The 15,398-nt window shown below is 35.2% G+C and overlaps 1 protein-coding gene across 4 annotated transcripts in view; it reads right to left on the bottom strand.

Moving 5' to 3' along the window:
• LOC126974953 (somatostatin receptor type 2-like) overlaps positions 1 to 15,398 on the bottom strand; it is a 147,165-nt gene that overhangs the window by 68,381 nt on the left and 63,386 nt on the right. The window lies entirely within an intron of this gene.

The following is a 15,398-nucleotide window of genomic DNA, read 5'->3' as shown; positions in this document are numbered from 1 at the left end:
ATTGCCCTGCCCATTACAATGCAGTGCCACTCAGGATTCTTGAAAAACCACAAAATTTCTGAGGGGCACTACAGTTGCGCTCATCCTTTGAGACATAAGACGTTAAGTCTCATTTGTCCAGTAATTTCATTAGCTACTGCCGTAGCCGTACTTTGTGATCGTAAAACAATAATGTTTATACATTATTGCTTCACGGCAGAAATAGGCACCGTTGTGGTACCCATAATCTAGCCGGCATCCTGTGCAAAGGAGCCCTCGACTGGTAAAACATAGATCTTTTAAAAAGAAATTGATGATATAGATATCAACACACTGGATCACCGTTGAATTAAAGAGTGTGGAAATGTGTTATACACATTTTGGCTTCAGTTTTGAAAGGTCTCAGCTGCAAATACCTGATTCACAAATAGTTTAATAGACGAGGGTACAAGGAAGCATGTCCTGTTATCAGTTTAGACTTTTTTTTAGTACAGGACTTTAAGCCAATTCGCCATACAAACTCGACATGTTAGGTCGTGTCAAGGTCGCGCTTGCTAGATTATCGTGTACTGATAACATGGCACCCACTTCCAATCTCTAATTAAAACGTCCTATCTTATCGACTAGTTCCCGAATAGAAAAATGCTTGTTCTAACGATATAATACCATTACTCTTTTTATGTGAAAATATTTTGGGGATCTCTTAATACTTCATTTGTCCAATTCTATGTTTGTTGACCGATTAGACTTCGCACCACTGGATTATACAACGTGTTATAAAATACCCCGTAAAAATATAATTAACAAGCTGACCCGACAGACGTTGTTCTGTAGATAATAAAAGAAAAAACTTTTTTATAAGAATTTGCCAATAATATCTTAAAACATCAAGAATTATTTCGTAAAAAATGCTCCCTGTTGTTATAATTAAGTTGTTTCACAACGGAACTGTCAAACCGTACGTCACTAAATTCTCTCATAGAAAAAATGTCCATACAAAACAAATATTGAAAATAAAAATAATTATAGTCCCAAATCTAAATAAAAACTATCCTATCTCTCAAGTTGGACCAAACTGCACTCCATGAAGTAATCCCCATTTAAGTCCGTTCATTAGTTTAGAAGTCCATCGCGGACAAACAACGTGTCACGTAATTAATATATATTAAGATTATCAAAGCCAGAAATTATGTCAAACATAATAAGCTCTCATGTCAGGGAACTAGATTATTCAACAGAAAGGTCTACGTACCTTTTTTACCTAATAAATGTCTACTTTAATAGTTTTTCTATTTTTTATTCATAAATGTTTGCTTCCTCAATACAAGAATCAATACTTAAGTACTTCAAAAAATGGTTATGTGAAGGACAGAGTGTATTTTCCGATTGCACCAAGGGTTGCCAAGATGGAACAGCGTGTTGGATCGGTTTTCGCATTAATAACACTTTCGATAGAAAATTTATTATAGTAGGCGTTACTTTGCGGAAATCCATAATTATACAAATGATTTGAGTTTTCTTTAGTGTTAATTCCGCCAATATTTGTCTTTAAACAATTCGACACGTGTTTCGCCTCTACACGAGGCATCCTCAGGACGGGTTGTCTCGTGCCAGATTTTGGCGAAACACGTGTCGAATTGTTTAAAGACAAATATTGGCGGAATTAACACTAAAGAAAACTCAAATCATTTGTATAACACCGACGATGGTGCAAAATGCCACACAAACCATACCACGACGAGCGAGGTTGTGTATTGAGCAAGGACAAACACTTTAAATAATAACATATTTTTATTTTTTTGGGATATGTTATGCAAGCGTTACTACGGTTCATAAATATTTTGAATCTCGTGAATAAATATTGACCTCCCTTTGATACCGCTTCGCTATCCTTTTTTAAATTATCAGTTAAGAAATGACCAGTATTTAGACTTAGATTTTTTATAGTATTTTTGACACTGTGTCATAACAATACTTTATATCCTTTGAACGTTGTATTTAAATTCTCTTTAATATCATTCTTGAAACAATTCTTAATTTACATTGTTAACAAACTTTGGTTATGAGTTGAAAAATGTTTGAATTTTGATAATGTTAATATTGTGAAGTTTTTCATCGCTGGAGTTCAGTGATTTATAGCGTACAGACGTGAGCTCGTTTGGGTCTGATTATACCTTATCCTCGCTCAAATGCCTCCCCCACCCCACCTGGATGTGTGGAGAGTGTGACTCTCACCCACGAGACAAACAAATCACCTTTATGTGTTCAACTAACACCGATAAGGGTTTGTTTTAATATGTTTAGGTGTTTTTTCCTTTTTTTATTTAAACAGCTCATCGATAAGGCTCGGAATTCTGAATGATTGGATGAATCAATATCAGTATCGCGACTCGACATCTGCAATTCAATTGAAATGGAAGTATCGAATGGCGATAATTTTGTGGGGGCAATGAACCACAGTTGTTCTTCAGAGTGAAATACTCTCTGATAAAAAGAGGTACTGTTTATTGAATCTCTTCAGAATTCTTCGTGAAAAATTAAGATCAAATTAAGAAGTAATAGGAATAGTTTCTTTGGTAGTGGAATCATGGCTATAAAATTTACCCCACAATTTGCGTTATTTAAATTCTACTTTTTTATGGAAAAGGAGTACAAACGAGCCTACGGGTCACCTGGTGTTAAGTGATCACCACCCCACATTCTCTGGTAACATCAATCACAGGAGCGTTGTTGAAGGTACCTATGTCGTATCGCCCCAGAAACACCGCACAAGGAAGCTTCCTTGTGCGGTGAATGAGCTCATTCCACAGCTTTGTAGTACGTGGAAGCAAGCTCCTTGAAAATTGCACTCTTGAGGACACACATCCAGATGGTGGGTATAATATTCTAATTTGTGCTTATAATCAAATATAATGTTGTAGTTTCTGTGTAACCATTATACACATTACATGTTTATTACCTTATTATACATTTACACTACTGCTACCTCAAACTACAGCGGCAATTGTCGCGCATTAAATTGTTTTTTTCTTCTCAATTTGTTCCTCACGGAAACCCCACTCTATGTCATCAATTTGCTTTTTAAAAGATCTATGTTTTACCAGTGGAGGGCTCCTTTGCACAGGATGCCGGCTAGATTATGAGTACCACAACGGCGCCTATTTCTGCCGTGAAGCAATAATGACGTGTAAACATTATTGTGGTTCGGTCTGAAAGGTGCTGTAGCTAATGAAAATACTGTGCAAATGAGTCTTAACGTCTTATGTCTCAAGGTGACGAGCGCAACCGTAGTGCCCCTCAGAAGAATTTTTGGGGTTTCTCAAGAATCCTGAGTGGCACTGCATTGTTATCGTATCAATTACCATCAGCTGAACGTCCTGCTCGTATCGTCCCTTATTTTCATGTGCATATGCACACGCTCATCTTTCCAACTAGTATGAGAGCTCTTACAGAGCATTATAAAGGATCTTATAAACGGAGTCAATTTTATCATTTAATACCCGAACATCCAACATCGCAATGTATCCGATAGTTAAAATAATAAGCACTAACTCACATTTTCAATATTATTTACAAACAATCCGAATATTGTCCTTACATTGCGAAAGGTATATATAGTTTGAAATGCACTAACTTTTACGTCTTCCAATTTATTTGAGTGATACCTACTTATGCAAACAGTTATTTGAATATTGCCATATTTAGAATACAAAGAGAAATAAAATTATATCTTGTTTATCTAGAAAATATTTACAGAGAATAACATGTTTCGTGAGTCGTAGAGGTGCCTTACAAATTCTTTATATAGCCGAAATGAATGGAATACCAACAACAAGACAAAATCTTATCTTATCCAATACGTGTTATTTTTTTACGAAGTTCTTAAACCTGTTTTCTTTTCAAACGTGGACCAATATATCTTTAGTGTAACCCCTTTAAATATTATATTATTACTAGTGTACCCAACAGACGTTGTCCTGTACACATGTCTGAAATTTTGAAAAATCGGTCCAGCCGTTAGGTGTCGTTCACTAACATACACATGAGCAGGAGAATTATATTATATGGACGGAATTGAGAATCTAAACCAATCTCAAATTCACTGGAACACACAAAAAAATCATCAGAATCGCCGTTTAGGAGGTAGTTCAATTGTGAATGTAAACCATTCTCGAATCCACCTGAAGACACTCAGAAAGTTTCATTGAAATTGGTCCAGCCGTTTAGGAGTTCAGTTACAACAGCCGCACAAAAGAAATTTTATTTATATTAAGATAATATTTTACAAAAAATATATATATTTAACCATAATAATAAAACACGGCCAAGTGCGAGTCAGACTCGCCCACGAAGGGTTCCGTAGCAGCAAGTAACATAATATAAAAGTTATATAGAAAGGAAAATACTATTACATTATTTAAATGGAATAGGCAAAAAATATTTGCTCAAAATCATACAGTGCAAATGAGCTCACATCATTTATACGTATTAGAAAAAAAAAACTTTTTACATCTCGCTCAAACCAATTTTTCGGTGGAAGTTTGCATGGTAGTGTACGTCATATATTTTTTTTAGTTTTGTCATTATTTATTTTAGAAATTGCAGGAGGGCCACACATTTTCCCGCTTTGGAAGTGTCTCTCGTGCAAACCATAGGAAAAAAATTATATTGCAAACCTCAATAGCATTTTTGAACACAATCCATACCCATTTATGGGTATGCTGAAAAAAAATATGAATTTCAGTTGTAAGTATGGGAAACCCCCAAAATTATTATTATTTTTTTTAAATTTTTGTTTGAAAATGTTAATGCGGTTCACAGAATACGTCTACCAACCGAGTTTTAATAGTAGAGTTCTTATATTTTGTAAAAAGGTGGCTGTGACATAGACGGACTGACAGACCGACATTATGAATCTATAATGGTTTTGTTTTTTGCTAAAATGGCGTTGAATTTCATAGTAACAATTGTGAAAACTACTATCTCAACTCCTGTCAACCTCAGACGCCCTGAAAATGTGATCTTGCAATTTTGAGGATATAAATGAGTTTTATGACTAACTCATATTTGAAGCCCACATTTTTTATTCATCATAAATTAATTTAAAAACTCAATGAAAATTTCCACAATAAAACGCTAGTACATAAAACATTAAAAATAAAGGTATAGTAATGTAATGTAATGTGTAATATTGACACACTTTTACACAAATTATCTTGCCCCAAACTAGGCATAGCCTGTACTATGGGTACAAGATAACGATATATTTAATACAATATACTTACTTAAACATACATAAATACATATTAACATCCATGACTATATATAGGTATAGCATTGAATGACATTAGATATACGTATGAGCTCTGTGGCTTTCTCGACTCTTGCAGAAGTCCGTAAATTAGCAATTTCCTTTGGCTAACTGCAACGTTGTGAAGTCATAACTATAGTTAGATTTACCATTGTATTCGACTGTTCCATGATTTACCTTTTATATGATTCTTTATCGAATAAAATGTTTGTTTATTTTTTACAAAGTTAATACAACACCACAGTAATCGCAAGAACGTAAGCAATCCTTTAGGGCTGATTTCACCATAGAAATAGAACCCTTGAAACTAAGTTTACGCTTACAAACGAGTTTATAAATTCAATTCGCATTTCACTTACATAAACTAAACGTAGCTATAGCTTCAACGCATTTAAATACTGACCGCCAAAATTTTGACGTTTAACATATTTTTCACCTTTAAGAGCTGTCACTGTCATGAACGTAATAGAAACATCCATATAAAACAATTTTGATTTAGTTCATACTTCATGACAGTTTTGACAGCTATTTGAAACATTCTATTGTTTTAGACACCTAATCTCCGTTATTGGAAACGCATTTAGATTGTATTGGTGGAATTGCTTTGATTTAAATCGAGGTCAAGACTAGAATTCGGACTGGTTTTAGGAAGTTTAACTAAATCTTCTTGCAGAATTTTGATTGGTAAAATCGGGATTTAAGTTTGCGCAATTTTGATGACGTGTGGTATTAGCTCGGATAAATGAAAATTCTTTCTAGTCTAATCAAACTCAGGAATACGTTGGATGAGAGCAGCGCAGGACCGATCGTTGTGGAAATCTTTGGGGGAGGCCTTTGTCCAGCAGTGGACGTCTTCCGGCTGATGATGATGATGATAATCAAACTTGATTCAATGGATTTTTTTTTATGAAACGGAAGGGCAAACAAAATAATTATGTGGTCACAACATCGAATTAATAAAATATATATCGTGAGTACCCGTCATAATAATTACAATGTCATAACACCTATTTAACATTGAAAAAAGTACTTGCGAATTCAACCGAGACTCCAATAAGAGGTATTTGATTGAAGAGATAAAACGTTATTTGATAGTAACGTTCGTCACCTTGCGACAGAAGAAGTTAAGTCTCATTTGCCAAGTAATTTCACTAGGTACGGCGCACTTCAGACCGAAACACAGTAATGAAGCAGTAATATGTAAATATAATAATAATAAGCAGTAATATGTAAATATTACTGCTTCACGGCAGAAATAGGAGCCGTTGTGGTACCCAAAATCTAGCCGGTATCCAATGCAAAGGAGCCTCCCACTGTTCTCAAAAAGTGTCTCGTATTATTGTTTTGATAGCTAGGTCAACAAACCATATTCATTTCGTGTGAATAATATGTATGTGAACAAATTGTACTATAATTAATTTCTAAAGTAGTTTAGCGGGGTCGAAAATTCCCCAAAATGACTCATATTGACCTTACCCACTGAGCTGGAGGTTCCGGTTTCGAATCCCGGTTGGTGCAAACAGACATGTGACAAAATATTGAGGTTTATTTCCGATTCGTAGATGTTTTTACATATTTACGTAAGTTTAAGTATTAAATTTATGGTTGTCTTGCACCCATACTGTGTGCTATGCCTAATCTGGGACAAAATAATTTATTTTTACACAAATTATTTTGCTATATGTATTGTATGTCAATTTTACTTATGTAGTAAAATTATTATGTACTTTATTCATTCATTATCAAACAGAACACGAGTTTTTGTTACGATCGGTCGGTCATTCGGTCAGCGTCGTTATGAACGCACTAATTTATCGCCATAGCAAGTCAGCGGACCGTCGATTCTCGCCAGTGCGCGACGTAGTTCTACGCGCGTAGCAATTCATCAGCGCTGGACTGAACGCGTTCATATTATGTTTTCATAGTTCACGACCGACGATTCTCGCTAGCGTGTGGCGTAGCTGTACGCGCGTAGCTTTTCATCAGCGCTAGACTGAACGCGTTCATATGTTTTCATAGTTCTCGACCGACGATTCTAGCTAGCGCGCGACGTAGCTCTACGCGCGTAGCAAATCATCAGCGCTGGACTGAACGCGTTCATATGTTTTCATAGTTCTCGACCGACGATTGTCGCTAGCGCGCGATGTAGCTCTACACGCGCAACAATTCATCAGCGCTGGACTGAACTAAGTCATAGTTCTCGACCGACGCGACGTCAACGCTGACTGTTGGTCGAGCACTAAATTCAGCCTAAGATTTATTTCCATACCCATAGTATCATTAACCTTAGTCCTCAATAAAGTTGAGTACGTTCTAAGTAAACAATAATATAATATTACGCAGTATTTACGAGGAAGTAGCTCCGCTGTTAGCTACACAAAGTAATATAATGTACTCCAACAAGCCTCTTACCTTAATTATTCCCCTCTTTCATTTTATTAGGGTAATCTCCTAACGTTACAACCGACTTTTATAACGAAAAGTAGAGCGATATTACGTATAAATGCTTGAATAAGGATGAGGGATACATATTTCTCCTTTCGTGGAGAATGAATAGTAAAAAAAGTATATACCCTTATGGGAAAATCTTCATAATATAATTTAATATCAGATTTTTTATGAAGTTTTCTTTTGGTAATAATATTAATTAGTTTAATAAAAACTTTTCTGTTCATCGCTATCAACTGCACAGGATCACACGCTTGGTTCATCTGTAGATATAATTTTGAGTATTTCAGTACAAAGAAAACACACACTTACATATTAAACCGATTTTTTACGTGATGTCAAAAAAGAAGGAGGTTATAAAATCAAGTGTGTCTGTTTAATTTGTTTGCTACCGCACAACATTTATTCATTGGCTACGTAGTTATAGATTGGCCCCTGACAAAATTAGATCTGGTGAGTGAGCAATTAAGGAGTGTCATAAAATTTTATATGTAAAAATTTTACGTTTATGATTATATTAAGTACTAGATACCATGTCAGCGGTGGCTATATATTGCGGTAGCATGCGCGGATGTAGGTGGCTAAAATCCGTTCTTAGCTGACCTTATATATACAGATAGATAAATTAGGAATTTTTTTACGGAAAATATATTAGTCAACAATAATCGGACGTAGAAAAAACAATACGTCGTATTGCGGCATCGGCACCGCAGGCCAAATTCATAAGTGTTCATAGTTAACTTATTGATAAGAAAGTTAATAATTCAACGATATAATATTACAAGATGCGAGAGTTGAGATAAAGCTCTCCACACACGCGACGTGTGGAACGCTGTGCAAGCGGCAACTGACACTTGACAACTGTTCCTGTGTTCAGAACTGATAACAACCGCCTTGGACGTTGATTTACCGACTCTGAGATTGTATATCGTATTCTGAAGTGCTTCTAATGTATTATAAAAGAATCAAATACCATAAGAGGTTCAATAATATAAGAGATTTTTCCCTTGATATTTGAGTATCGGCATCTATGCAATATTTATAATCTTACTTTTATATAAATTCAAATTCAAATTCGAATATTTTTTATTCAAAACAGGATTTAAAATCACTTATTGAACGTCAAAAACTACCACCCATTCAAAATAGACGGCCTTAGACCTGAGAAGAACGGGCACAAGAAACTCAGCGGGCTATTTTATTAATAAAAAAAATCGATTAGAATGTAATATCGTACAATAAACATTTATAATTAAAGATCCTTAGGGTGTCCGCTTCATTTCCAGTCTGTGGTATCATTAAGAAAATCGTTTTTGCATAAAAACGATTTGGTATACTTTTCCCACATAAACGTTTTTTAACAATACTTTTAAATTTCGTAACACATATGTTTTGTACATTTTCTGGGATCATATTGTAGGAGCATATACGTCGCCCAGTAAAAGACTTACTAACTCGTCTTAACCGAGTAATAGGCATAACAAGTCTTAGTTTGTTCCTCGTGTTAACTTAACGCAAAGCTCTATGTGCTCAATTGTAGAGGTTAGCAAATGGGGGCTGACTTACAAGCTTCTAGAAAAAGCACGGAGAAAATGCAATATGTATCGCAAATTTCCTTAGAGAAATTAAGCTATTCATTGTAACTAACACAGTAAAAACATTTTTACAAAAATATAAGTTTAATCTTTAATTTTCTTTACCTAAGACAAGCTAATTAGGTGCTGCCATACACATTATACGAAATACACCCAGCAATTTATTTTATGAACCAACGTATTTGCACTCTGTTGACAATTTGTCCCTCGGTGGTGTTCAACGGAATCTCGTGTAGCGGGCGTTTGGCAACGCCACCCGCCGCGTTTGCCTAATTCATTCCACTCTACAAATAAATGATCTAGTCGAAAGTATGGAGATGACTTTAATTTATTGAAAATAATTTTATTACTACTTACTTAGTACCTGTCACGAGAAGACCAAGACCCTTAAATTATTATTGAGGAATATATGTTATGGTCGTAGTATAATAAATACTCAATAGTCATTAAGTTTGATTGAGATTTGTTGTATGGATTCGGGATATGCGGACTAGCCTTCCGAAATCGGCAGGCCCCAGGCCACTAGATTTTTCAGATTCACCAAAACTGAAAGTGCCGTACGGCACACTATTCCCTCACGAAGTACTAACCCTTATTTTGCTTATGGAATGGTTTTTTTGCATGGTCTTATAGCTTGTTTCAAAAGCTTTCAGATACATTTACAATTAAATCATCTTAATTAAAAGCAATCTATTGATACATGTTAAATAATGCACATTGACAGATCGCACGCCAATCTGAGGCATACCGCGCGCGATCAGAGTTTCCCGGAACGGAAAGGCTATAGAGGTGATTTTTTCTCTGTGTCTTAAGCTTCAGATAGTATTTAATGAGCTGTAGTATGCTGCTAGGTTATTTATTTAAAAAGAAAAAATTGGGAAGTTTAAAGATGAGAGCAGTCAGAAAGTACAACCCCATAGCCTCGACCACTCTACTAAGAGTGAAAAATATGAAAAAATGAAAAGTAGTGGGAATAAATAACAGGATTGAAAGAAAATCAAATTCACGATAACGGTAACATTAACGCTTAACATAAGAATGAACTCCTGAGGTAAGACACAAGTCTACCTTTTTAACTTTATTCGCCAACAACCAAAATTTGTTAACGCACCTTTCAGTCGTCTAATTTACTTGATATAATATATATATACTTATATCATCCTACTTATTTGGTTATCCTCACATAATATAATGATAACATTTTTGAAATTTTACTTGTTACATTTTATTTAAATTATTATATCCACAATTTTAAATGTATATGATTTAATCTTGAATACAACGAAAGTCTTACATATAATATGTATCTACAAATAGTTTCAGCAAATAGTATGTGTGCTGCTCTCCCCCACACAACATACAGTGAAATGCGAAGTAGTTCCTGATTAAATCAGTGCTAGCTTCTAAACTATGCCATTTATTGGAACCCTATACCATAAGTTCATAAAATAGTTTCGGAACTAAACCTCTAAACCTCATTTTCCTGATATAACATGTGAATTTGCGTGATTTATTGAGTTACAAGCTTTTTTAAAACACATAAAAATGGTATGAGTTGTCAAAAATGAGAAACTTACCTCAAAGACTAACATGAAATGTTAAATATATGGTTATTTTTATTTAATCTCATTTGTTCGTACAAACGCCAACCACACTGAAATATACATTACTAAACTATGTAACATTGTTCTAGGTATATCTTGACTCAAATCCAAACAAGAAAGTACTTTGAGATGGCTTTGAGCGTATAGTTTATAAATTGAATTACATTCAGTCCCAGAGCACGACTTATCAAATGATACGTGATCGGTTCGCCTTTACTCTGTGTCGTATACTCTACGTGATCGCTACTCTGTGCAGTGTGGATTTGCGATCTTGTTTACTCAACAAATTTAAAAATTCCCGAGATAATTCTTACATTGTTGCAGTTCAATTTATAACTATAATATGGTTCCTAGTACCTGTTAAAAGTTACAGAAATAAATAATTCATAAATGGCATTCGATACATTTACTAAATTATAGATAACAGCCGAAAAACGCGGGAAAAATATGATTACAGATAAACTTGTCTCAATATTTGTGTTTAGTATAGTTGTGCTATAGCCAATAAGCGGAAGCGCAAGAGCTTCTGTAAATAAATAAAATAAGCCTTTATACAGACAAAATACTTAACCTTTTTTTTTACATAATTATTATTTAAATTTAACAATATTTTCCTTCATAAATGTTTTTTTTATCAGTTGAATTATTATGAGTATGGTCTATTTGTCTATAATAGATATAGGCCATCTCCAACTGCCTCCACAGACTCCTGTTTTCAGCTGTTCTAGTCCATACGGCAACTGCTTCAATCACCTCCATCCATCTCCTAAATGGTCTACCTCGGTTTGTTTTTCTATCTCTCGGATACTAGTTCATTAAAGTTTTACAATATTTCTCTCTAGTTTTATAGTATGCCCCATCCAATTCCATTTAAGTTTCCTTGCCTTCAAGGCAATGCCGCTTAGGATTCTATAAAACCCCAAAATTTTCAGCAGCTTCTTAATTGGGCTCAATGCGTTGAGTCATAGTATGTTTAGTCTCATTACTAGTAGTGATGGCTATAACGTCAATTTAGACCGAAACAATAAGGCTTTCACATTAGTACTTGATGGCAGAAAAATCCTGCGCAAAATGCTCGATCTTCTGATTTCATATTTCAAACAAATAATTCAGAGGGTTGACGTGAATGGGAGGAGATCTCCTGGGACTCTATCAGTATGGGGTACCACAAGGGTCTATTCTTGGTCCGTTCCTCTTATCTACATAAATGAGGATTATTTACCTTATAGAAAATAAACATAAGGTAGTATTGTGTGCGGAATCGTTAAATACTAAGTTGAAATATTTACATTGCGTGTGTAATACAGATATTTTAGGCTGTCACTAGTTATTTCTCATCGTTGGCATGAAATATAACTCCCGAATATCCTCTATGATTTCGAACTTCATCGGTATGTCCGAAAACAAAATAAGATCACTACGGAAACTTCGTTTAAAATTCGTTCGTTTACGAAGTTTCGTTTTGGAGAAAGAGAGAACATCTCCTAGAAACGCCTGAACCGATTGTATTGTGTCAAGTTGTTATAATTAGCGGTCGGTTTCTACAAACAAAAAAATTAAATAAACGCGGATTAAGTAACAGGTGCTTTGTCACTTGTATGTAATCAGATTATAAATCCTCATTCCTATCCAGGTAAGTAAAAAGCCACAAAACGAAATCATTAAGTAATGGACAATTAAATTCATAAATCTTCTGAACGCTTCGCAATTTAATTGTTCCCACAACGGGGCCGGCCGGATTCAGGAAGAGCTAATTATATCATTCGAGTGTTCGGTATAAATTCATTAAATAAGCAGGTGTTGTGGCACTTTGCGGCTGTTTTATTGCAGAACTGTTCGGTTACGTGTTTAAGTTAAACTTTTTGTTGTGCATTTTAGTTAAAATTAATTTAAGAGTTGAGGTGAGGCATTTTTTAAACGACTTCAAAAATGGAAGAAATTCGTACCCTTTCTACCCTCAGAACTTTCGACATGGTGAATCTATTTTAATAATTCTTTTTTTATTTGAAAACTGGTGCTTCCCGTGTGATATCATTTTGGCCCAGATCTGACAATGGCATCTATGAGTAGTAAGACCAGAAACCATAAGTCTCAAATTTGCTACAAGCATGTGCGCGACAAATTTACGAATAACTCATTATCGCGTCAAACGATTTCGGTGATTCTTTTATTTTTGGAAAGGATACCCTTCGAAGGTAGTTTGGTGAGAGTTTGGTTTCGTTCTGATTATGGGACCCATGAAAAAGTAACGAAACTCAGAACTCTTCAATTCTTAGGAGCCAATTATATAAATATACTAGGCCGAATCTTTTCTATGCCATCCGGGTATTTGAGCTACCTACCGTAACATAGTTATGTTCAAGTTGTTTTTTGTAATTTTTTTTTTAGATTGTAGAATTCCAAAACAACAAACCGAGATAATCATGATTGTGATAAGGACTCGACTCCTGCCGCTGAATTGAACCTTCGCACGTCATCATCCCGACCACCTGGACGTGTGGTGTTCCCCCACGGTGCGGTTTTTAAGGAATTTACTTCTAAGTACAACCAAACTGTGGAAGTAGCTCTGCGGTGTTTGTAGGACGAAATGACATGTGTACCCTCAAAAAAAACCGGGTAAACTTTTCTAAAAGGCCAGCAACGCTATTGTGATTCCTCTGGGAGAGACTATGAGCGGCGGTATTTACTTAACATCAGGTGACACGTACGCTTGTATGTCCCCCTTTTCCAAAAAAATGGTTAACTGCAGCTCCGACTGAATCGTGAGTAAAAAACTCAAAAATCAAGGTTCCGTTCTCAGCAGTTTTCTCCTCCAAAAATTAACTAATTAAATACAAATCAAATATAAATACAGATATTTGAGTAAGCTGGGAAAAAGTGAAAGAAAAATTCTGTGTTGGACTATTGTAATGTTTCGCTTATTGCTGTCGGGTACATACCCGATCGGGTATAACATTATACCCAATACCGGATACCTACTTGGCTTCTCATGACATGAATAAGCTGATTTAGCACTTTTCAAAGAACTCACGCTCTTACAAAAAGAAAAATATGATAACGATGAAATTGACTATGAAAATGAAAATGAAAATATTTTTGATCTAGGCCTAAAAACCAAGGAGGAAATAGTCAAGAACGTTTGTATGGAAAAATGATAACTAATCCTTCCCCTGGGATTTCGTTTAAAATAAATTGTGTTCTTTTAGATACTGTTTCGGCCGTTTTGCTTACTCACACAATCCAAGAAGGCCTCCACTAGCCTTCTACAGAACGTCAAAGGAACGCTGATGAGAAGTTGGTGCGCACGCGTACGTCACTCGACAATGACGTTTGCGTGGTATTTGACATGTGTGCTGTGATAAAATTTGAGTAATTTTGGTGTATTAATGTGGGTTTGGTGCTAATTTTTTTCGTATAACAGTGCTACAGTCTAAAACGCGACGTATTTTGTGCGATTCGCCTGCCAGGAGTCGTAATCGGGCCCCGAAACGTGAAGAGAGCTGTACAGAAGAAGACTTCAAGTAAGTGCCTCCATTCTTCTTTGATGAAGGGATGATTTTAGGGTTGTGCTGGGAATGATAAAATGGCCGATACTGGATTATGAAACACAACTCGTGCATAATACGGACTTCCACAACTCGTGATACCCGCCCGCTTAAAAGCCTAGAATTTATCTAGAGCTCAGTACGCCTGCCTCATAAGTGTATGCATTTTAAAGTATATGCACATTTGAAGTCGGTATTGTAATATTTTCAATATACTTATCTGCATCAACATTTATTTTTTAATTTTTTGATGATGATATTTCGAAAACAATTACCGTAACAAAAGTGCTTTTAAGAAATGGCTGTACAACAATTATTTAAAGACAATTTGAAGTTATTTAATTAGTTTAAAATAATTTTGAACAAGAATGATAGCTTAAAAAATAAACAACGCTCTTGAACAGAATCTAAAATCTATGTTGTTTTGTTGTTAGTTTTCTAATCATTACTTTAAAGGTCAGAGATTACGCAATTTCCGGCTCAAATCCCCATTTAATTATCATGTCAAATTTGTACATTACGGACTCGTAAAGTCCAATTAGAGTCAACAATATCTTCATCTCGAATTCGGAGCTGCGAGCCAAACAACTTATTCACAAGTTGCAAATAAATATCTCGTGTTTTTGACAGCTCAATTGCTTCCCGCGCTTCGATCGAGTCGCAAACATTTTGACAGATACCTACATATAACTGAAGTTAGTCTAGGGCTGCGACATATTTCGGTTGTATAAGTGGCCTTACTTTGTACCCTTAGGCTGAGATTTATAAAGCGTACTTTGATTTTTCTCAGACTTTACTCACGTAAAACTTCGATTTTATAGTCATTTAACAGCTGAATTTTGCGGAGCTAAAGCTAAGGCAGCCCGATGCAAAAATCAAGTTCGCGTTTTAGACAATACTTAGACAATTAGATCAT

The sequence above is a fragment of the Leptidea sinapis genome, chromosome 34 (assembly GCF_905404315.1).
Source record: "Leptidea sinapis chromosome 34, ilLepSina1.1, whole genome shotgun sequence".
Classification (NCBI taxonomy): domain Eukaryota; kingdom Metazoa; phylum Arthropoda; class Insecta; order Lepidoptera; family Pieridae; genus Leptidea; species Leptidea sinapis.
Note: the sequence above shows the minus strand (reverse complement) of the source record. Positions and strands in the feature narration are given on the sequence as shown.